The sequence below is a fragment of the Prionailurus bengalensis genome, chromosome A3 (assembly GCF_016509475.1).
Source record: "Prionailurus bengalensis isolate Pbe53 chromosome A3, Fcat_Pben_1.1_paternal_pri, whole genome shotgun sequence".
NCBI lineage: Eukaryota > Metazoa > Chordata > Mammalia > Carnivora > Felidae > Prionailurus > Prionailurus bengalensis.
In genome coordinates this window covers 1,468,859-1,492,963 of record NC_057354.1, presented here as the reverse complement: position 1 = coordinate 1,492,963, position 24,105 = coordinate 1,468,859, and the positions used below count along the sequence as shown (strand labels likewise).

Here is a 24,105-nt window from a genome sequence, read left to right as displayed (position 1 = left end):
CTGGCAGTTGGCCGGAGCTGTCCCGCAACTGGTGGGGAGGCTGCGGCCAGAGGCCGGGTCAGGTGGAGTGGGGATCGGCCCCCTCGTGTCGACACGTCTGGCCGGCATCCTCAGACGCGGGCAGCCCGGAGCGGCACACCCACGGCCGTGGGGACGGGAGGCAGGGCCGGACTCGAAACCTGAGCCGGGGCCTCCGGACCTCGTCCCCGCTCCGTCGTCACACGGAGGCACTGCCCCGGCCCCGAGTTCTCTGAGCTCCTCCAGCCGCTTGGGCCGGCTGAGTCCTTGCAGGAAGGACCCGGTCTCTTCGGCCCCACCCCGCCGCTCCGGGGCGGCTCGCTGATGGCGGGGCCGGTGAGCTCAGAGCTGGGGGCGGTCTGGCCGGACGGCGGTGACTCAGTGCAGAGGAGGAGACGGGAGGCAGAGGCGTCGCATGCACACGGGGCAGGAAGAAGGACGTGAGACATATGGAGCGTGACAGCTTAATGGCCTTTGGCTAAAGCGTCCCCTGAGTGTGCCAGCGCGGGCGAGGCTCTGTGCGGACGCGGACGCAATCCCCGTCACGCGGCGGCCGGGCGGGGACGGTGTGGCAGCCACAGTGCGCACACACGTGCGGGCCATGCCCCCCCTGTAGGACCTGCCCAGCCTCCGAGGGACGGTGGGCAGGCCGGGACGGAGGGCACATCCGGATGGGGGTGAACCTGGCCCCTCCCTGCCTGTTCACTACGAGCCCACCTCCCCTGCGGGCCCCTCCCTGGCCCCCACCAGCAGGAGCCGGGAAGAGGGGACAGCGAGGGCCCGCGGCCCCAAACCACACACTGGCCATCTGGAGGCTGCAACCTGGGCCACCCACACACTACAGTCCCTCCAGATCTGCTGTCCCTTTTTGGGGAGAATAGTGAGGTCAGGAAGGACCTGGGCATCCCCCCGCCCCCGAGTCTAGAATAAGGCCACGTCCCCCGGGCAGCGTTCCCTTGGGGCCAGGGCCGTCCTTCTCCACAGCTGCAGCCCCGTCAGCCCCCATCAGCACCAGCCGGCATCTGTCCCCCAGTTGTCGTCACCCTTACTCTTGCCTCCGAACTCAAGGCCTGAGCATCCGGCTCCCGCTGGCCCGTCCGCTAGCGATCTCAGGGGCTCCCCTCAACCCGTGTCCCAGCCCACTCTGCCAGCTCCCGCACCCCCCGTCGGGGCTCCCCCGCCTGGGTCTCCTGCGGGCGAGAGCACCCCCAGGCAGCCCTGCCCCCCTTCCCTCCCCCCTTGTCACGGACACACAGCACCCCACCCCGCACCTGGGTGGAACCCTCTGATCTGCTCTGATGAGATCACTGGCTGCCCCGGGGCCCCGCCAGTGCGTCTGGGCCCCCTCCCCACGCCACCCCCGAGCTCCCCTCTGCAGCCCCCCGGGAATCCCGTGCCTCAGCCCCCCCCACCCCCGTCTCCTCTCTGGGGACCCTGGGCCGGGCCGGCTGCACGATGTGGGTCTGCTCACGGGTAGTTACGTTCTCACCTTTGCGGTGACGGGTGACCAGGGAACTCCCCCGCCCCCCACAGAGCCCTCGGCACACCTGCTGGGGTCACACAGCCCGAGGGGGCCCCTGTCCTGATCCAGTGTGACAAACCACATTCCCTTCAGCGACCCATGTGTGCAGACTTCAAACTTTGAACGGTAGAGGGGAAAGTGAGTCCTAAAGGTCAGCTTTCCAGAGAGTGCTTGCAAATAAAAGAAGCCTATAAAACGGGCTCTTTGGGATTTCGGCAGGAAGCTCTCGTCCCAGGGGTTAGCTGTCTTAGGGGAGAGGGGAGAAGGCAGTGTCTTGAGAATTCTCAGGTTCAGGATCTCAACGAAGAGGTCAGCCACGGACTGAGGACTCACAGCGTGGTGGGGGGAGGTCACATCCTGGCAGCGGAGAGCCTGGGGGGCCCAGCTCCTCTGCGCCGTGAGCTCCGGAGGCCAGGTGGGAGGGCGGGGCCCACGTTCAACCACAGACACGGAGGGACTGGGCGCTCGGGCCGCATGAATGTCACCCCATTCACTTTTTATTCACAAATACAAAGTAAGGTCCTATTATGTGTCAGATAATGTCCCCAGCAGGAAACAGTAGGCACAGACCTGATGGGAACAGGAAGAGTTTGGGGGCACAGGGGCAGTGGGTAATGGAGGCCCTCACCCATGCGGGGTGAGGGGAGATTTCCCCAAGGCCAGACCTACGTGTGCAAAGGCCCTGTGGCAGGAGATGCACCATGTACCCAGAGCACGTGTGGGCGAGGTTGGAGGGAGGTGAGCCCCCAAGGCCAATATTTGCTTCAACCAAAGGATGTCAGCTAGGCTGCTGCAGGAGATGCTTGTCTAGCAAGTGCCACTGTAAGACCCCCAGGGCCTCCCCCGACAGCCCACCGGGATCAGCCCCCAGATGTCCCAGGGCCTGCCCCCAGACCTCAAACGTTGTTCCCAGGACTACCACATCACAAGCACCGAGACTCAGGTTGTAAGACGACCTCGTGTGTTGCTCTCAGAGTCTGTGGGCCAGGGCTCGGACAAGCCACACAGGGACCTCCTTCCTGGGTGGGGGTGGGCGCTGAGCCACTAAAAGGGCCCCAGTTCCACCACGGTCCCACCAACTGGCTGGGCTCTCTGTTCCTTCCATTTCCAAGGTCTGTGCTCAGCAGGAGCGTGATTCTTCAACCATGTACCCTGGGCGTCGGGGGGACACCCAAGGGGACACCTGTAGGAACATGTGCCCCCCCCCCCGAGGTTGGCTCAGGACCAGATTGGGAGCCGGGGACCCCCGGCTCAGAGCCTGGACGTGGGACGTGTGCACACAGCAGGCTGAGCCAACACAGGTCAGACTCTCCCGCAGCCCCCCGCCGGGTGTCCCAGGTAAGCGCCCCTGCCCCACCAGCCCGGGCAGACCTGTAGGTCACAGCAGGTCACACGCTGCCCATCCTGGCCCAGCAGTGAGGGAGGCGGAAGGAGGGCAGGGTCTCAGCCCAGGCTGGAGTCAGAGGGCAGGGCAGCGGAGAGCGCGGGGTGGGGGGAGGCGGGGCGGGGTGGGGGGTGGCTAGGGGGAAAGCCCTGCTGGCCTCGATCCTGGAGGCACAGGCCCTGAAGCTGTTTAGGACTCGGGACTGCAGGGTGGCGGGGCCTCCAGGGCGCTCCTGCCCCACCAGCCATGCCCCCTGGTTTCCTTTCAGTGCCGGGCAATGCTCCGAGCCCCTCACTCCTCCCCCCGCAGCAGGCTCTATGCTCAGCGCCCCCTCCTGTCCTGGACGCTCCCCAGGGCCAGTCTCCTGCACCGACAGTGCTCAGTGTCCAGAGCAACCCCAGTGTAGCCAGCTCCAGGCACCGACTCACAACCCTGTCTGCAGAGGGTAAGATCCGGGAGAGGCTCAGGGGCGGGCAGGGGAGAGGCAGGGTGGGACGGACAGACGTGGAGTGGGCGGGTGGAGAGGGAAGATGGAACTGACGGACCCTTCGGCCCCGGACACCTGCCAGCTCCCATCACGCCCCCACCTGGGACCCTGTTGGGGTCCGATGTCCCTCCCCAGCCACCCCTGCACTTCAGCATCTCTCGGAGATGGCCTGTCGTCCACTCCTGGGGTTGGCACTCGCCCAGGCTCTGGGCCAGGTTGCCCCGCAGGCCGGTCCTTGTCCTCACGGGGCAGGGGGGACATACAGGCCCAGCTCCATATCCGGCGGACCACAGGGGTGAGTGGTCAGGGAGCCCAGCGGGTGGCTGGGGGAGCCCACAGTGGCCCTTCTGAATGACATTTCTCGTACTTACCATCCGCACTTCTCTGAGGTCACGCTGTGGCCTCCTAATAGGCTGGTGTCCCAGGGAAATTCACACTTTTCCACTTTGGAGAAGTGCAGCGAAAGCGCCCTCTTCCAGAAGGTTCTTCCCCACACCTGTGGTAGCAGCCTTCTAAGACACTCGTGGAGGCTCGAGCCTCGCTGCCATGATTTCGCGAGTGAGGAACAGAGCGCTGTCGGGTGACACCCTTTTCTAAACGGGACCACTCATTGTTTGGCCTTAATGCAAGCGCGAGACACCGTCTGCCATCCCGCCACTGGGGCAGACGTCGGGGCTGAGGGCACATGTCCTACCCCTGCCTCCTCATGGCCTCCTCAGCAGAGTTCTGGGCTGCAGGCCCAGTGGGGCCAGGGCTGCTGGGAATCCCTTCCCCGCTGCAGAAGACCTTAGTGGAGGGCCCCCCTCTTACGGTGGTGGACTGGTTTTGCCTTGGGGATCCACCGCTGCCCCTCTAGCCCACGTGTTACAGGCTCGGCTGCCTGGCTGCCATCCAGGGCGGGCACGTGACCCTGGGGAGGGGGGTGATTCGGGGACTGCATCCATGTCAGTGAAATGGGTTCTTGAGGACAGAGCTGATGTGGGTGGGACAGAGAGAGGAGAAATCTCATCTTGGCAACATATTTTAAATCCTTTTTAAATAAAATGTTTATTTTTGAGAGAGAGAGACAGAGCATGAGCAGGGGAGGGGCACAGAGAGAGGGAGACACAGAAGCCGAACAGGCTCCAGGCTCCGAGCTGTCAGCACAGAGCCCGACGCGGGGCTCGAACCCACAAGCTGGGAGATCGTGACCTGAGATGAAGTCGGACGCTCAACCGACTGAGCCACCCAGGCACCACACCTTCTAAACCCTTGATCAAGCCGTACCTGAAATCAGCCTGCCCTGACCTTCCGGGTTGTGTTTTCCACCACCTGCAACCGAGGGAGGCCGGCCAGCCTGTGTTCAAGCTGAAGGGGCAGGATGGGGCGGCGCGGGCTCGCTGGGCCCACGCCAGGCAGCGGAGAAGATGCCATGACCCCATCGTGAGAAAAGCCTCTGACAAATCCAACTTGAGGGACATTCTACAAAACACCGGTCCAATCCTCCTTACAGCTGCCAAGGTCGCCAAAAACAAGGAAAGTCCAAGAGTGTCCCAGCCGAGAGGGGCCCGAGGAGACGTGGTGACCAAGCGTCATGTGGTCCTGGCACAGAAGGAGGACAGTGGGACGTCAGCAAAGCCCATTTCCCATCACGGGTTCACACGCTCCTTCCCTGTGACAAACGTACCATCGTGACCCAAGACGGGAGCGGCAGGGCATCTGGCTGGGGGCACGTGGGGACTCGCCACCCTCTCTTTGCAGCATTTCTGTAAATTGAAACCCTTCTAAAATTTTCCATGTGTGTTTAAAACAGGAAGGAGAAAAATAAATCACAACTTGAAAATTTACTGAGGAGATACGGTTTTGCAGACACCAGCGAGCCTTCGGTTTGATGTTACACGTTTCAGCTCTAGAAGAAGGGAGGGGCTGGGAGGCGTGCGGCCGCCCCGCGTGGGTCTGGAACTTTGTTACGTGTGCAAGCAGTCCACGCAGCACAAAATCCCACGGCGAGAAAAATACAGGTTCCCGGGCCGCCCGAGGATGAACGGGCAGGGGTTGTGTGGGCAGACACGCAGTCGGGCTTGAGAGCCCTCGGCCACGAAAAGGATGACGGTTTCCCGTCCCCCTTAATCTTCTGGGACCGGCGGGAGCCCAGGGCCCGTCCTCGTCAGGTGACGGCCAAGCACGAGCCCACGGGCCAGACGTCCACACTCGGTCCGGGCCTTGGCTTCACGGTCACCAAAACTCGCGGGCTGGTGGACGCGGGGGGCCCCCCTCGAGGCCCCTGCTCACGGAAGCGGGTGATGACGCCGCACGACCTCTGTCAGGGGCGGAAGGGAGCCTGGCACGAGGGTAGAGCGACTGGTCGGCTCTTTTGAGGCCCCCGCCCCAGCGCGAACCTGGCCCAGCGATCTGACGTCAGCGGGAGCCCCCGCCCCCGCAGCAGGGAGGTCCTGAGGCATCCGGCCAGCACGCCTCAGCTTTTGCCCTACGGGTCCCCCCCGGCCAAGGTTCTCAGGAGCGGAGCAGTGCCGGGAGCTGTGCGAACCCCAGTCACCGAGCCCCCGCCTGCCAGGCCCGCGGCCACCACGGCATCACGGTAATGGCACCGACGCTAAACGTGGAAAGATGGCTTTCCGGGAAAACTGCTGATACCCGGGACTCTGGCAGAGACAGCGCGAGGGAGACCGGCCTCCCGGATCCATACGACACGTGACAGCTCAGATTTTAATCAATTTTCAACCCTCGACACGAAAATCATCTTGATTTATGAAATCCCACAAGTCAGGTCTTTTCCAGGCAGCCCGGCGTCGCGAGCAGGGGCGTCCTCCCAGGCGGCTCCGCCCGGTGCGAGGCGGCCTTCACTCCGGCCCACACCCTCCTGGGTGCCCGCCTGGCCCCTGGGGACCGATCTCCAGACGCAGCCACGCAGCCCAGGCCACACTCACGCCCGGCGTGTGTGCAAGGACGCTGCTTCGGGCTCTTCCCTTCCGTCTGCGACCTTGTGTGTGTACGTGGGGGGCGGCAGTGGCCCTGAGACAGACCCCAACCTCAGGGGTCACTGCCCAGTAGCTGAAAGATCTCCGGTTGGGGGAAAATCATTGTCTCCAACCCCACGGACACGGACAAATGAGTTTATTCAGGGCTGTCGATGAAGATCTCTAGAATACATTAGCCTCTATCCCTTTCAAACCGTATAATTACACGCGATCTGCGATCGTGGGTCACCAGTGCCAGACCCTCAGCTAATTATTTAAATGTGCAGTTGGAACCAAAGTTTAGAAGCGTCACGTCACCGTATACCCAAATCCGCCAGACAGATAAAATAACAGGGACACAGTGAGTTATTTTATTGCTCTGGGATGGTGAGTCTTTCCAAGCACCACAAAAGGAAAGACTCATATTTGACCACATAAAAACGTAAAACATCTGAATGGTTAAAGTTACCATAAACCAAAATTAGAAGCAAATGGCAAACCAGGAGAAAGTGTTTCAATATATGTCACAAATGGTTAGTAATGATTTTATAAAGCAATACATTAAAAAAAAATTTTTTTTAAATGTTTGTTTTTGAGAGAGAGAGAGAGACAGAGCGTGAGCAGGGGAGGAGCAGAGAGAGAGGGAGACACAGACTCCGAAGCAGGCTCCAGGCTCTGAGCTATCAGACCAGAGCCAGACGAGGGACTTCAACTCACGAACTGCGAGATCATGACCTGAGTGGAAGTCAGACGCCTAACCGACTGAGCCACCCAGGCGCCCTTAAAGCACTACATTTTTTTTTAACTTTTTTTAACGTTTATTTATTTTTGGGACAGAAAGAGACAGAGCATGAACGGGGGAGGGGCAGAGAGAGAGGGAGACACAGAATCGGAAACAGGCTCCAGGCTCCGAGCCATCAGCCCAGAGCTCGACACGGGGCTCGAACTCACGGACCGCGAGATCGTGACCTGGCTGAAGTCGGACGCTTAACTGACTGCGCCACCCAGGTGCCCCAATGCACTACATTTTTAAAGGACAAGTGCACCCACAAGAAATGGGCAAAAGACTTGAACAGGCATTTCACAAACTGCACTGCAGCCGGTTGAGCTCATGACCAATGCTTCACCTCGCTGGAGTCAGAGAAATGCCACAAAAGCATCGATGGCGTTCAATTTATCTTCTGGCAAACAATGTTTTAAATCATAAAACCACTTCTGGCCAAAGAACAGAGAAAAGACCCCTTATGCCCTGCGGCACGGAGGCTAGGGTGGGGGCAAGGCAACGGGGCGCATTTAGATACAATGAACCGAAATCCTAATAAAATTCATAGAAATATGTCCGTAAAAAATGCATTCCCGCGGGAAGATTTGCATCCAGCACCATCGCTCCACATAGCACCTGAAGCTGGAAACGGTCTCCGAGCATAAGCAGGTTGTGGGAGAATCGTACGCAGCCACTGAAATGCTGTAAAAGAACGCTCACTGACGAAGCGTGTAACCCCGAGCACGGCCGAGTGGGGTGAAGAGAGTTCCAGAAACAGTGGGCAGATGCGCACGCAGTTCTGTAAGAGTCGGACAGGCGGGCGGCCAAGGGCCCAGGGCCGTCCCCACCCGTGCCCGGGGTGAGCAGCGGGCCTTCCTAAACTTACTCGCGGCAAATCAGAAGAAATCACAAGACAGGCCGGTCAGTGTCCTGCTGATGACTCCCCTATCTGTTCCCACTGACTTTGTTCTATAAATCACTTCCAACAGTTATTCAGGATCGTAGTGCAAGGAGGCACGCACCCGGATGGGGCTGCAAACACAGGGAAGACGGGCATCCGCTTAGCAAGCGGGTTATTGTCATAACAGAGGAGGAAAGAGCCGGGGCGCGGCGGGACAACCATTACCATAGTCCCCTTGCAATTAAAACCGATTTTTTACAAGGCAATGCGAGTGATGGAGAGGTAAGTGATGGGAACGAAGACTGTTCACCTCAGCGCCAGCGCCCAGCGGGTGGGATTCAGGCTCCGCGCTCACTAGCGATGGACTCAGGGCGAGCCACCCGACTTCTCACTTTATCCTCATCCGTGACGCCACAGAAGTGATCGTGTCTGCCCCCTCGATGCACCTCACAGAGTTGGGATCCGCTTTGGAAGGACTTGATAAACACCCATGCTACGGCTAACCTGGGTTTTGCTGCTGTATTTATTCGAGAAGAACACAGCCTCCTTCCAAGGGAACGTTGCTTGGCACGGATCACACAGATCCAGGCGAGGCACGTGCGTATCCTGGAGCCACAACGCCGCGGCACCCGCTTCCATCAGAAGTGCACACGCGGGCACGCCAGTGTGGCCGCTCCCGCAGGCATGGCGGTGCCGTTGGGAACAGCCCCAAAGTGGTAGGGCCCAAGTGCCCGCGAACAACTCAGTGGGTAAACTGTGCGTGTTTGGACAATGGCCTACAGCAAAGCGAATGAATGAGCGGGGCCCCTCCCTCTGGGCGGCAGGCGTGTGCATCATATGCCTGGAGAGAGCCCGGCGCTGGGGGACCCGGCTGAGCGTTTGCCTCCCCTCTACTCTTTCTCAAACTGTCAGAAAGGTAGCGTTTATATGTAGAGAAGACCCCTAACCATGCCCAAGTTGCACGCACAGCCTGTGAGAGCCAGCAGAGAGGGGGTCCGGCCCCGGGAGGGGAGGGAAGGTGCCAGAAGAAGGGCCCGCAGGCCCCACGGGGCCCTGGGCCAGACCTCGATGCCACGCCTCCCCGAGCCAGGATGGCAGCTCCGCAGGGCCGGGTGGTGGCAAGCCCTCGGAAAGGGTCGACTGGGCACCGGGAAGGGTGACGGCAGCCATTGTCCACACCCGTCCGGCCGCTGCGTCGAGACGCACACCTTCGAGACGGTGATGACAACAGCAGCACAGCCCAGGCTTTCTTTTTGAAAAATGTTTGGTTTTTAAGGCAAGACTGAGGCATTTGTGCTGCCTTTGCTGTAGGGACTGTGGGGTCCGGGAGTGTCTGCGCCTGGGGTGGGTGGGGTCAGCTGGAGCACCTGCTTTTCCCAGAGAAGGGCGGGCGCGGGATTCCAGAAGGGCCCGCCCCGCCTCCTGCGCGCAGCGATCTTGCGGTGTGGGCGGTGGAAGCCACGCGTAGGGAAACACCGGTGACCGAAACCCCCGCAGCGTGCAGCCAGGCCGCCGTCCCCCGGGGTCCCTGCCCGCGATCCGGGAGGGAGGCGCGGGGAACGCCAGCTGCCTGGAATCCGCGGCGTGGAGAGGCTGCCGGTGCCTCCCGGGGGCGTCCCCAGGCTCGCCGGCCTCCAGGGGGCAGAGGAGGGCGCGGCGCCTCGGCGCACCCGGGACGCCTGAACTTTCCAGGGGCTTCTCGGCCCCGATGGACGCCCGTTGCAGCCCGCGGGCTCGGAGTCCGTTTCCGGACCGCGGGCGCGGCCCCTCGGTTTCCCCGCCCGCCCCCGGCCACCCGGGGCCGCACGCGAACGCGGCACAGGCCGGAGTCTGGTGGCTCGGCCCCCCGCGAAGCCCGGGGAGTTTCCCAGGAAGGATTTACGGCTCCTCAAACGTTTCCACTCCAGCTCCGGGTCACAGTCACGGTGGTTTCACTGTGACCCTGTGTCACCTGCCGTTTCCTGAGCGCGGAGGCCTGGGCTGAGTCATGCGGGGTCACGGTGCTCCCGGAAGTGGCCTTGGGGAGGGTGACGAAGCCGAGCCGGGACCTTCCCCGAGGGGGCGGGAACCTCACCCCCTCCCCCCCCCCCCCCCCCACGCAGGGCTGCGAGCCCCGCAGGGGGATGGCTTCCTGCCCAAGCCCCACGCAGGCACTGGCCTCCCGCTCGGTGGGCTGGGGGGGGGGGGGGCCCTGGGGCGGCACAGGTGGGGTCCGCTGGCACGAGGTGCCCCGTTCGCGTGCGGCTCCAGGTGGCCGGGGGCGGGAGGGGAGACTGAGGCGCGGTGCCCGCGGTCCCCGGCTCGGAACGGGCTCCGAGCCCACAGGCTGCAACAGGACGCGGAGGGCAGCGGGGCCGCTGGAAGGTTCTGGTGCCGGACCTGTGGCCCAGGCCACTGCACGCGGCTGGTCCCCGCTGCGCCAGCCTTGCTGTTTGCAGTTGTCTTCGGGGTTTGGAGGAAAGGCCTCCAGCCCCTGCGGCGACGGTGGCCGGACTCCCGCTCGGGCGCGGGGACGGAGCCCTGCTCACCCCCCGCCGCCCCCCCCTCCCCCGGGGGTCGCACTCCGGCACCCACGCGCCCGCTCTCCAGAGGACGCACTCTCTCCGCGGTTCCACTAGGTGGCGCCGCAAAACCGCCGGCGTTTGCTTCGGTTTTTTACACTTTGCGCACCCGGAATGAAACAGTCCAATAAAAATATAATGGAGCCACGTGGGTAATTTGTACATGAAATGGGCGAAGTTAACTGTAATAATACGTTTTATTTACCTGGGCTGAGCAAGATCTGTCTTAAGGGAAAAGAGAAAGAATATCTTATTTAATCCAACAGAGCCAAAACTTACCACTTACACATGTGATCCATATAAGGAATTATTGGTGGGATACTTTCCTTTTTTTCTAGAAGTCCTCAAAGTCCAGTGTCTTTGTTACACTCACCGCACTTTTCAATTCACTCGCTAAATTTGTTATCAGGTATGATTGATTGTACTTACATTTCATAAGATTTATAGTCCAAAAGGGACATCCATTTATTTAAGTTGTTCCAAACATACATAAAAGTTTTCAGTAACTGAACTGTCATTAAAACCTAAAAAACAATTTTTTTTATTAATGTTTATTCACTTTTGAGAGAGAGGCAGAGACAGAGCAGGAGCAGGGGAGGTGCAGAGAGAGAGGGAGGCCCAGAATCCAAACCAGGCTCCAGGCTCCGAGCTGTCAGCACAGAGCCTGACACGGGGCTCGAGCCCCCGAACCGTGAGATCGTGACCTGAGCCAAAGTCGATGCTTAACCGACTGAGCCCTCCAGGCACCCCCTGTCATTAAAATTTTTAAATCTGACCTAATTAAAGTCAAATTAAAGCACTCTGTGGTTGCCGAATGGGACTGGGGTTTCAAAACCCATGTTGCCAGCCCCCCGCCTGCAGGCAGCCCACCTGGGTTAACGGCCATAAGGTGACACTCGGCGTTCTGAGGGATGAGCAAGGACTCCAAGGCCGCGTGAGCTGGCGCACCAGGCCGACCCGGCCGCTCTCGGAGAGCCACTCTGATGGGGAGCGGAGGACGCGACAAGTCCTCCAGCGAGGGCCCCAGGAGCCCAGAGCTCGACTCTTCTCTATTCACCGTGCTTCTGTGGAGACTCCATGCCCCCCACCCCAGGCCTCTGCCCCCAGGAGCCGGAACAGACAAGGACCCGGATTCTCTCCTGGAGCCTCCGGAAGGAGTTCCGTCCTGTGGACACCTGCAGCCCGGTGAGGCCGGGTTGGACTTCGGCCCTGGGACCGTGTGTCGTTTTCAGCCCTGGGCTCGCGGTGACTTGTCACAGCAGCAACAGGAGGCTCACGTGGCCTTTGAGAGAAGGAGCGTGGGTGCTGAGCGTGGGGAGGTTCCCGGGACCGTGGAGGGTTTGAAGCAGGAAGAGATACAGTCTAAGTCTGTGTTTCTTAACTGTGAGCACCTGCTGGGAGGGTGGCCCCAGGACCCTTGCGGACGGCTCACGCGGCCCCTGCCCCTGGCGGCACAGCCTCCTTTGCTCTCCCTGCAGCGCGGCTGGGTCCCCATCTTACAGATGGGCAAACCGAGGCCTGTCTGTGTACTGGCCCTCCCGGTGGGTGCTGGACAGCAGAGCAGCTCAGGCGGGTGGATGTCACCCTGCAGGCATCCTCGGGTGTCACGTGTGCCTCTGTCAGCCGGCTTTCTCTTTCAGTATCAAACTTGGCCTCGAAGCCCCTTGCTCGGGGGCCCCCGTCAGGTTGCTGGGGTTGTCCACAGCTCCGCTCATCAGGTTCGCGTGCTGCGTCCGGGGCTGAGCTGTGCATAACTCCTCAGTGGCTTCTCCTCAGGAGCGTTCGGGAGCCTTCCCCGGAACTGTGCGCCATGCGACACCCACGTGGGCGCGACAAACACGCGGGCCAGCGGCAGAGAGACAGAGGGGGAGGCGGGTGTCCAGATCAGTGGTTCCTACAGAAGCGAACGACCTGTGCCGGGCGGCGAGCTCAGTCAGTGCTGGGCCTGCCCCTCCCGGAACCCGCAGCCTCTCTGGGCTGCTCGGCAGCTGTATTTTCTGTTCTAATGGTTCAACTCGTATTTAACCTGCTATCGGTATTTACCTGACTCTCAGGTGCGTTGAACACGAAGTTTGCCTAGGGAGGGCTGGGGCAGGGATGTGCCTCCTGGCCGTGTTTTAGTCACTTCAGGCCGTCACTGGGGGTTCCCGTGCTTTCTGGAAGGAGTCCGCTTAGAGTCTCCACCTCTCACAAAGGACCGAGTTTCTCTTGAACAGACTGGCTTGGGTCCACGAGCGCAGTCTGGGACACAGCCTTCCCGGCTGCCCCAGAATCAGGAAATTGGTTCTAATAAAGGCTACCGGGTGGGGCTCCTGGCTGGCTCAGTCGGTGGAGCATGCCACTTTTGACATCGAGGTCGTGAGTTCAAGCCCCACGCTGGGCGTTGAGCCTACTTAAATTAAAGAAAAAAAATTATAAAGGTTGCCAGGAGTCAGTATTTCTCCTCGCAGGCTGGGACCAACCTGGGAAATTCCTCTGTCAGCCTCCCCAGGGCAGAAACTTCCCTTGCTTCCTGGCCTGGTAATTTTCCAGAGCTGCAACTTTCCTGTCAAGGGGCAGGAAGGACATTCAGCTGCTGACAACCCAGCCAGAAGTCGCAACTGCCCAGAGTGGGATCCGGGACGTGACTCAGCAGCATAAGGGAAGCCGGCAGAGCAGGGGCAGAGGCAGCTCTTGATGGGAGGCGGGGGCCGCCGGCTGTGGGGGCGGGGTGCCGTCCCAGGACGCATCCAGAGCCATGGCAGGTGGGGCGCTGGGAGGTCTGGCTGTCCCCCCCTCCCCCCCCCCCCCGCCACCTTCAGACCACGTGCATCTCTGGCCACATGTGAGCATCACTTCCCAGGTACAGAACATTCCAGGGGGCAGGCCCAGGTGGCCAAAGACTCAGGACCCCGGCCGCAGGCGGGAGAGAGGCCAGCAAGACGCCACTCCTTCTCAGCCCCGAGGTCTCAGGACTCCCACCCACCCACCGCGGGCAGGCGGCAGGGGCTCCGTGGCCGAGCTCTGCCCCCGTTCCCCCAGAATGAACCTCGAACCGGACCCAAACCACGCCGCACCAAGCGAGGGGCCCTCCTCCAGCTTCAGGCACAAGGCAGGAGGTCACCTCCGCCCGCCAGGGGCCCACGTGGAGAGCGACAGGATGTGGCAGTCTGCAGTTTGGACGGGAGACCTCAGGACTCGTGTGCGGCTCCCCAGCTCCTCCTCCCCTGCCCTGGCTGCACGGCACCCAGAGGGGCTCCCGGGGCCGAAGCCCGGGCCCGGGGACCTGTTCGTGTGGGCCCGTGCCGACCGCCCCCCTCAGAAGCGGATGCTGCCCCTACGCGCCCATGAGCGCGCCTCGTCTTCTACAAAACCTCCCGGCAACTCTGCATTTGGATATTTTTAAGGGCAGTTCTTTATTATTACCCAAGTGTGTGACTATCAAAAAAGGGAAACGCCGTCCACACCACACTCCTTCCGGTTTCTCCAGAAAGAGCAGACTGTGCTGCAGCCGGTGCCCCCAAGGGCATGGCGAGCCCCCCCTCCCCCGCCCCCGCCCCGCCTGCCGGGACAGGTCAGACTCTGGCCCCACGGCCCCTCATCCCTGCGTCCCTCCCAGCCACCGAGAGTGACACAGCATTGCACGGGGCACACACGGGCCAGCAGTTTGGAGTCACCCACGTAGACGCCCCAGCTCTTACCTCCTCCCCAGAAACGAGGTCAAAGAACGCTTCATGCAAATCCCCACCTTATGAGCTCAGTTTTCGTCATGAAACGTCCTCCCATTTCCAGGTAACCGCCTGTGGTGCAGAACCGAAACACGGAGCGGGTGCGTTAGCCGCGCACAGCATGGTCCACGTGCGGAGCGCAGCCAGGCCACCGTCTGGGCCCAGCGAGGGACGGCGGGCCGGTCACTGTCTGGGCCCAGTGAGCATTCTCTGCTCCACCGGGCACGACGGAATCCTGCGGTTCTGAGTCTCTGGTTTAGAGCTTAATGTGGCTTCATGTTGCCCTAAACGAGGACGGAACAGCGCACGGTCCTGGGCGGGCCACCTTCCCGCCCACCCAGCCGCAGCGCCCAGGACGAAAGCTGAAAGCTGCTGGAATGCACTTCCTCGTGGGGCTGGTCCTGCCGAGGGTGTGGTCGGGACGGGGAGCGGTGCCGAGGGAGGAGGAGGCCGGCCGCCCTGCCGTCCCCAGGCATGCGTGCGGCCAAGGGCCACCCGGGCTCGGGACACATGATCGTGAGGTGGGATGTCAGAAGAGACTAGAAAGGCAGGTCCCTCCGCTCTCCGTGTCCCAGACACCCGTCCTTCCCAGTCTCCTCCCTGCAAACCCCACACAGAGGGCCCTGGCCTTGGTCTGAGATAAATACCACGTAAGTGTCACAGACAACATCCCATTTTGGCCCTCCAGCCTGACTGTTCTCAAAACCCAGAGCTGTATGCCCAGCTGCTGACCCACCATCACCACCATCACCGTTATCTCCACTCTCACCATCACCATCATCGTTTTCCTAGTTTGCCTAGAAAGGGAGGGAGCCTCTCCCTACATGGGGGACCCAGGAGGCAGAGACGCCCCCAGACAGTGTTTCTGTCACTATGAGTGAGACCTGGACACAAGGAAATTAACATCTCCCGGGCCATGTAGAGACACAGTTAACGAAGGTTGTCAGGAAAATACTTATTCACATTCTTGGGGTTTTTCCACCTCCCTGATCCAAGGGAACTGGCTGTGAGTCAATCAGGCCTGGCAGCCCCAACCTCACTCAGCCAACTGTGAAGCCTGCCATCTGGAACCCCACCCCGTGCAACTGCCCCACGTCGGCCCCCTTAAGCCCGAATACCCCACTGTATGGACACACACAGCTTGTTCGCCTGCTCCTCCGTTGACGGACATTCGGGTCGCTTCCACCTGTCGGCTCTTGCGAATAAGGCTGTTGTGAACGTGGGTGCGCACAGATCCCCCCGAGTCCCTGCTTTCGGGGGGATACGCCGAGACGTGGGGTTGCCGGCTCACACGGCAATTCCGTTCCGAATTTTCCGAGGACCCGCTGCGCCATTTTCCCCGGCAGCTACACCACGTCCCATCCTCACCAACGGTGCTTGGCCCGTGTGTTTTTCAGAAGCCCCCGGAAGGAGAGGAGCGGTGGGTGTGCTCCTGAGAGATGCCGCCACATGGCCTGAGAAACCACGTCTGGGCCGAGGCAGCCCAGAGGCAGCTCTGGCCCCTGCGGGCGCCAGGCTCCGCGTCACCTGCCCACATGGAGAGAGCATCCCACACGCGCCCAGCCGAGGCGTAAACCGGGAGTCCACCGTGGTGGGGGAGGGGCTTCTGGCCAGGGGCTGACTTCGGGCCCACGGGAGCAGCGGGGAGAAGGGGGCTTGCCCGCCGAGAGCCGGGCCCGGGGCGCCTGGTGGGCGGGCACCTGCGCCTCCGCCGTCTCCGCACGAAAGCTGTGGCTCCCGGCACATCAGCCGATTTCCTACCTGAAGGCGCGCTCTGTGCCAAGGGGGTTCGCTCGCCCACCTGGGGTGGCCCCTCTCCCGGGACTGGGGCCTCTACCCAACCAGAAGCTGCCGGGGCCCCCTCGTGGAGCGTGGGGTAGAGTGGGCACCTTCTCTGGGGGTCCTCGGCCTGGGGTCCGGGGAGGAGGGAGCACCCTCCTGAGGGTGCGGACGAGGACAGAGGGCGGCCCGTGTCGGAGCGGAGGTGGCAGGACCGTGTTGGAGGCTGTGCTCATAGATGAGGAGGACAGCCTAGGACACGAAGGTGGGGTGGGAGGGGCAGAGCCCAGGTGACCTGGGTGAGGAGCCAGGTGGAGGGAGGACGAGGGAGGGAGGAGGGAGAGGAGGGGGAGGGGGAGGGGTGGAGGAGACAGGAGGGAGGGGGAGGGAGAAGGGAGGGGGGAGGGTTGGAGGAGGGGGCCAGGAGGAGGGAGCCGGCCCCCCGCCCGCGTGGGCGGCGTCTTGCCCGAGGACCGTGGCTGGCCTGGCTCTGGACTGAGACGCGTGGGAGGTGACTGAGGTGGTAATTGCCCGGTGCGGGAGGCCACCCAGGGAGCTGGCGCCAAGGTGGAGGACGGAGCCCATCCTCAGGAGCACGGCGTCCTGGCCCCGGCTGTTCACCGAGTTCCCTTCCCCCGGCTGCTCCCAGGGGGCCACACTGGGGGCATCTGGCCTCTGCGGTGTCTGGGCCCTCGTGGGTTTCTTAAGACAAGGGAACATGAGCTCCACGGACCCAGCCGGGGGCGTCCAGGAGAAGTCACGCTGCCCCCCTCCCTCCGCCTGCGGCCCCAGTGCTGTCAGCGGTCACCCTTCCCCACCTTCCGCTAAAACAGGTGCGCGCTGGAGGGACCCACCACACAAGGGCGTAGTGCGGACCCGCCTCCGGCGACACCAGCCTGGCTCCCGGGTGGTGGCTGCAGGGGGAGGTCCCCGGCATCTCTGGGTGCGGGTTCCATGCCTTCCAGGCCCCAGCGAGGAGGCTCTGCCGGGCTGTTCCCCGAAGGCCGTGGCGGGGACCCACCACCCGTGCCGACGTCCCCCGGGACACATGTGCACACAGGCACGTGGCCATCGGCAGGAGGACGGTGCCGACGCCGGCCAGGGGACGTGTCCGCGTGGACGCAGTGTTGAGGAGAGGCTGCCTCTGGAGCTGTACCTCACCCACCACGTCGCTGGCCGAGGCCAAGAGAAAACAAGAAAAATAGGGAAGACCAGCCACTGTGCTCACGTCCCGGGCCGGGAGCAAACTTCTGTCCTTTAAACGTTCCCTGTGACACTGTTGCAACGTCGCCTTGGCAATAAATAAATTCCTGAGACAACGGAGGAGGCAGAGAGATAGACACAAATGAGACAGAGACACAGGAACAGAGATGGAGAGACAGAGAGAGACAGTGACAGAGACGGAGACGGAGAGACGCATAGATGGAGACAGAGGCAGAGACAGAAAGACAGAGACACAGAGAGAGACAGTGACACAGAGATGGAGAGATAGAGACAGAGACACAGAGACACAGAGATGGAGACAGAGAGACAGAGACGCAGAGACAGAGACGCAGAGACAGAGACGCAGAGACAGAGACGGAGAGGCAGAGCAGAGGCGGAGCGCGAGTCATGGAGGGTGGGGAGAAGAAAGCCTGGCGGGGAGGAAGGGAGGCAAGACCCGGGTGGGATAAACGGGGCCGAACGGAGGGTGTGGGACGTCCTGGCCGAGGGCTCTGGGGTCTCCGGGAGCCCCGGAGGTGGGGCCCTGGGGAGGGGCACGGATGCAACCGTGAACAAGGTGGGGACGAGGTGGCCGAAACGCCGAGGTGTGCAGGGGGCCGTCTGCACTGGAGCCCAGCACGGCCCCCGGAACGACGGCGGGAGGCTGGCGTTTTCCGAATACACGACGATCCACCGGGGGGCTGGCAGGGACAGTGGCAAGCAGCGGTGACGGGAGACTGGAGAACCCGAACGGTCTGGACAGGTCCCTGGGCAAGACGAGGACACCGGGAGGGAGCCAGTCGAGGCCCAAGGAGGAGGCCCTGGGCCATGCCTGTGGTCGGGGGTCAGCCGGAGAGACCCACACGGACCCCTCCCAGGGGGGACACGGGGGAGGCCAGCCATGGGTCTTGGAAGGCAGAGCTCAGAGGACGCCGGCTGCGGGCACAGGTTTGGGGCCTGGGCCACGGCGAGCCTGCCTCACGAGTGAGGGGACAGAGGAGGCAGAGAAGGACGTCAGGCGTGTAAGGCCTTGGCCGGCAGGGGGGATGCGTTCCCGGGAGGGGCAGTGATCAGCGAGGGGGGAGAAGTGAGGAGCGGGCGCTGAGGTCGTCTTAGGAGGCGGGGGCGGGGTCTGCACGGGAGGATGTGGGGCCGGGTTCGGAGGTGACCTCAGCGGGTCCCCCTGCCCAGCCAGGAGCCTGTGGGAGGGTTTTCAGGAAGCATTTCTGGGAAGCCTCAGGTGTACCTGCAGGGAGGGGTCCCGCAGGCCTGGAGGCAGGAGGGGGGAGGCACCACCAGGGGAGGGGCGGGGTGAGGGAGGCAGGGGGCCTCGGAGGGCCTTGCCGAGCCACCCACTTCCTGTGACGGGGCAAGCCATCTGGGATCCGGAAATTAAGCCAGCTCTCCAAATCCCCTCTGGGTCTCGGTGTTCCTGAGGTTGATAGAACATTCAGGCCTCTGGGCGAGCGGGAGAATCGCATTTCGACCCCGGGATGGGGAAGGTGCCCACCAGTCCTGCAGGATGCTGGCCACAGGCCACCGAACCGTGGAGACTTTGGGAAAGATCTCACCATTGAGCAGGCTCGGGTGTTGGGAGAACTCACCTGAGCTCACCCAGCCCCCTGGTCCCCCGTCCCGGGGCAGGGTGGGTCGGCAAGCTGTCGGGGTCCTGGTGGCCACCAGGGCTCCGGAGAAGGAAGCTGGGGGACCAGAGGGCTCACTCCTGGCCTCCCCCCAGTGGTCCTTCCAGGGGCCTCTGCGGGCAGCTCTCTGCTCACAGCCGGGGAGCCTGGAGAGGGCCTGGTCCTTTGGCCCCCCAAGCCAGGCTCTGCAGGGACATACCCCCCTCAGGCGAAGTCCCAAAGTCTCAGTCCTCCCACGAGGGTCTCCCTGGGCCCCAGGACCCCCCTCAGGGCGGTCTCCCTGCCTGCAGTGACGGCTCCACCTGACTCGTGCCTGGCAGGCTCCAGACTCAGCGTCCTGTCTCCTTGCAAATCTCGGCCCCTCCTCTGTGACTACAGCCGGCTGTCCTTCCCGCACCAGACCCACCCGATGCCAGTGCACGGTGCCCGAGGTCAGCTGCCTGCGGACAGCCTGGCTCTCCCCGCTGCACCTGCCAGCTTTGCCCTCCCCAGCCACCCCAGAGCCGTTTCACACTGGCCGGTAGGCCTCCCGACGTGGTCTCTCCCTCCTAGCAGCCCCCCAGCACTTACTGAGAACTGCCGTGCAGCTGGTCTCCACCTTGTTGCTGTCCCATCACTAAGCTAGAAGCCCCTGGAGGTCTGTTTCTCAGTTCGGAATTTGTCCCTTATTTCCAGGACAGGGGTTGGTGGGGGGGAGGTCTGGCAGCTGACTCCGGGGAAGGGGGCTCTCAGGCCCTGCAGCTTGTCTGCTGGGAAGGAGCCATGTTGTCCTGGATGGAGGTTGAGAAGGTCAGGGTAGGGGAGGAAGGTGGCTCAGCCAGACTCAGTGAACAGAACCACCGGGCTTGAAGGGGTCAGCCCAGGTAGCAGTTCTGGGACCATGATGAAGCCATGCCAAGCAGAGGGGACCCTGGGGCTGGCACTAGGCTGTGGATGTCCAGGATGCCTCCCACAGCTGGGGAAACTGAGGCAGCCCCCTTGCGATCATGTCTCATGAACATGTGTCCCCCCCCTTCCTCACACCATCAGTGCCTCACTGGCAGCCTGAGTGTCGATGCTGGATGGCCAGATTTCTGGAAGGTTCTGCAGGGAGCATGCAGCCTGGCAGGTACCAGGGTGAGGCCTACACCCACGAACAAAGACCTACAGAGCCCGGAGATCTGGCTTCCAGGAGTGCGGAGAGAGACATGGTCCTTGAGGACCTGGAGGAGGTGGGATAGAGGTGTCCATAGTCAGCAAGGAAGGAAACTTCCAGAAACAAGAACGCTGCAAGTGTAAGGCACGGAGACGGGACGACCCATGAGGTGTTTGTGGTGCAGGAGGGTCCTGGCTGGAGTGAGACGGCAGGCGGCAGGTCGGCCTGGGCTGTGGGGCGTGAGCTGCGGCCCAGGCGGGCGGGAGACAGGACAAGGACACTGGACAAGGGAGGGCTGGGGCCAGAAGGGCACGGGGCAGACCACCCAGCCCCACGGAGAAGCAGAGGCCCCGGCCCCCTGCATCCTGTGTCGCCCCTTCCTGTGGCCGTAGGGGCAGAGATGCCCCGGGCAGTGCCTCGGTGGCGGGAAAGGTCCCGCCCACTCCATTTGCTGAGGTTTCCAACAAAATCAAACACGAAGAAATGCCCAAGCAGGCCTACAAATAATTGTTGATAATTTGAATGTTTGCTTTAAGCGTTTCCGACACAAAAACACCCTCGATGCAATACCGTCTTCCTCGTCAGGCCAATTAACAGGATTCACAAATGACGCGCGTTACCTGGGTGGGCACGACGGCGAGCGGGAAGGCTGGACTCCCCAAGGCCTCGTCGGGAGGCCCCGCGTGCGGATCGGTGAGGCTGAAGTAACAACTCACCTACCATGAGGTCATTCTGGAATGTGAGGTCTCTGCCAAACAGACCTTCTGACCCCACCTCCACCCCAGTCCGACAGGGCAGGCCCGGGGCAGGCCTGGGCAGTTCCAGAAGCCCTCCCGCTGGCAGACATTTGCCTCTGTGGAAGCGAACGGAGAAGGGCCGCACAAGTGGATCCCAATGAAAGTCAAATGATCCTTCCAGGGAAGTGCCGGGCGGCCGAGGCCCTGGGTCTCGACAAGGGCTGGACCCCACGGGTCGCGGGAGCCTGGCACCTGCCATTCGGCGGGTCCCGGAGTACCTGTGCCGTGGAGCTGCAGAGAGAGGGGCCTTCCCCCGTCTCTGCTGAGTCGGACTTTCCTGGAACTTTGGTGCCCTGGGTGTCCTCAAGTGACGTCCTCAGATCACACGGCCGTGTAGTCGGGCAGGAAAGCCCGGACCCCTTCTTTCTCCACCAGAAACTAAAGTGTCACAGCAGCTTCTCTGAGCAGCGACCTGTTCAGTTAGGAGCGGCTCCTAAAAAGAACACGACGCCCCATCTGCTGCCTGTGGAGCGTCAGGGGCACTTCTGGTTTGACCATCAACTTGTCTTGGGACACAGGGAACGTTTCTCCCTCTCTCTTTGCTTCTGATCGTACGAGGAGGTGTGAGATGTGCGTAAATCCAGCGGGCGAACACGGAGAGAGGGTGTGCCGGTCGGCAGGAGCTTACACATCTCGGTTTCCTGGGGTGCCTCCGGAGGTGACACCAGACGGTGGTGATCGACCGTAAAAATGTAACATGTCTGTTGCGAGTCTCCTAGAGAGGCTCTGACAGGCGGTGGCACGGCCTCCGCGGGACCACAGGGGGGCCGGTGCAACTTGGGTACTTTTTTTCTTTTCCTTCTAATTACTTCCTCTCCAGACAAACCTCCCTGCCACTCCCCCCCCCCCCCCCCCCCCCCGGAATAGAACTGAGTTCAGAATGTTCCAGGGCACTTTATCAGGTTGGCTTATTCTCAAAGGCTGCTGTGCTCTGTGAGTGACCTCTCGAAGGCCTCGTCCCTGCTCTCCTAATCCGTCCCCCACACGCTGAAGGACAGGGGTGGCTTCTGGAGAGCAGGCCGCCGCCCAGTCCCACGGCACCAGTGGCCAGTGAAGCGTGGGCCAGCACTTTCGGCCCCGTGACACCTGCCCCGGGGCACCTGGCTGCCCCCTTGGGCAGGCCACATAGGGCGTGGTCTCGGGCACACAGGTGCTCCCAGGGGCCTCCCGAGGTACCAAGGCACCGGCTTAACATTGGAGAACCAAAGGCCCGAGTTTTGCATTAATGTGCCTGAAACGTTCCCTCCTGATTTACCTTTCAAATTGCACCTGTGGATGAGTCCTGGACGAGGGTCCCCGCTGAGGAGACTGTCCAATGTGACCCTGGGTTTGGTGGGGCCCACGCGGAGGGCCAGGAGCCCAGGCTCCCCAGGGGGCCTTGGGGACAGTGTTTCCCTGGGGTGGGTGATGGAGACAGTGCCTGAGCAAGCACGGGGACAACAGTGAGTCGCAGCGGGAGCCGGCTTCTCTCCCCTTCCTTGTCCCACCCGCCGATCGTCCCACACGTCCCACCCGCCGATCGTCCCACACGTCCCACACGTCCAGGAGACGGGCTCCCCTCGTCAGCGACAGCCCTTCGGACACCTGTCTGATACCAGCCCTTTTTCAGGCAAGAGGGTCTGTGGCCGGAGCGCTCAGCAGACAGTAGCATCTGTCTAGAACGTAACCCCACTTTCCGTGTTCTCTTATCTGCGTCCGTGCTCTACGATAAAGATACGGATTGGCCTTTTTAAAAGGCAACTCACTCTTTCAGTGAAATACAGGAGTCGTCCAAAGGAAGATCATGTGTATGTAACAGTTTCAAGGCGTAGAATCCAAAATGAACTTGGAAACAGTGAGTCCCATGCTGCTTCTGCCATCTGAGGTGCGTTCACGGCATCCTCTCACAGCATCGGCCAGCCCTGTTCACACACTCCCAGGATGGGGAGCTCACGATCTACCAAAGGCATCTCCGGTCAGCTCCCAGCAGGCTCCGCACGGAGGCCGGGTCTGCAGACCAGCTCACCGTCCTTTCCTCGGGCGGGGATCTTGGCAGAGACCGTGCTCCCACTTTCTCCCAACAGCCTCCTCTTCCAGGCAGGCCAGCGAGGTTGCCTCACACTCTCAGAGAGACGGTCTCCAGCTGGGAGCACAGGTGCTGGGTTTTCCTCTTAAAGGGCAGTGCGGGCAGTGGAGGCTAATGCTCCCGGAGCAGCGAGACTTTGCCCCAGCTTGCAGGCGTGGGGACAAAGGCAAAACCGGGGACCCTGGGGGCGGCCCTCTGAAGGCAGAGCATTTCATAAATAACGAGCAAATGTGGACATGACCCTAAGGCCCAGCAACCACCACCCCCCCTGCGCTGCGGCTCTCCTCCCCTCCCCCTGCACACACAGGAAGACGCCAGCCTCCCTCCCTCCGGGGTGGTTGCACCCACCTCGAGCTCTGGGTGCGCCCCCTCACCGGCCTAAGGTCATGCTTTGGTCATTTCTCCCTTACCCCAACCTACCTCAGGATTTAAACACACACGGTTGACTTTTGTAGATTTCTGTTAAAATACATTCATTTTGTGGCAACCAGAAAGCAAAAAGTCTTGTGGTCGTGATGTGCTGTTACTCTAGGAGTTTGGCAACCCCCAGGGCGCTTCCCTTTCATCCCGCTCAGGGTCTTCAGGGACCTTTGAGGAGCTGTTGTCATCCCCCCCCCCACCCCCCCGACGGAGGCTCAGAGAGATTAAGCCTCGTGTTCAAGGTCAGGCCGAGGAGAGCTGGGGCAGGGATTCAGACGGAACCTCCTTTCCACGGGGATGTGTCTGGTGCCCGTCACCACCACCCCCCCCCCCCCCCCCCCCCGCCCAAGGGCTGCCATCTAAGGAAGGGTCATTTTACCGAGAAGGCTGCAGGCAGGGAACGCTGGATTCGCCGGGCAAGGGTGCTGGCCTCACCATGCGCCGCCGGGGCGAGCCCCCCCGAGCGGCACCCCCCCAACTCCCTCGGCCCCCGGCGGCCTTTCCGAAGGGTTGGGCGGGAAACTTCACTTCCTCCACCACGGCCTCCACCACCGCCCGGGTCCCACACGCGCGGGTTCAGGTCTGAGTCACGCCCGGCCCGGGGACTTCACCGCTGGGCTCCAGGTTTCCGACCCGCGGCGGCGGAGGCCGGGCTGTCGCGGTTGGGGAGGGGTCGGTGAGCGGCCGGGGGCGACAGAGACCCGGGGGCCGGAAAGGCACGCCCCGCCCCGCCCCGCCCCGCCGCTCCCCACCCCGCCCCGCC

At 62.2% G+C, this 24,105-nt stretch overlaps 2 long non-coding RNA genes across 3 annotated transcripts; one reads left to right on the top strand and one right to left on the bottom strand.

Annotated features, from left to right (window-relative positions):
* Positions 1 to 251: 251 nt before the first annotated feature.
* On the top strand, positions 252 to 5,237 carry LOC122467183. Its single transcript, XR_006292851.1, has 2 exons — positions 252 to 3,369; positions 4,904 to 5,237. It is a non-coding gene; the product is annotated as an uncharacterized LOC122467183 (long non-coding RNA).
* A 16,875-nt stretch (positions 5,238 to 22,112) lies between these two features.
* LOC122467182 lies at positions 22,113 to 24,071 on the bottom strand. Of its 2 annotated transcripts, none has more exons than XR_006292849.1 (3): positions 23,722 to 24,071; positions 22,603 to 23,117; positions 22,113 to 22,277 (listed from the first exon to the last, which is right to left on the bottom strand). It is a non-coding gene; the product is annotated as an uncharacterized LOC122467182 (long non-coding RNA). The 2 variants fall into 2 exon arrangements; XR_006292850.1 differs by having other exon boundaries at positions 22,603 to 22,793.
* Positions 24,072 to 24,105: the final 34 nt, after the last annotated feature.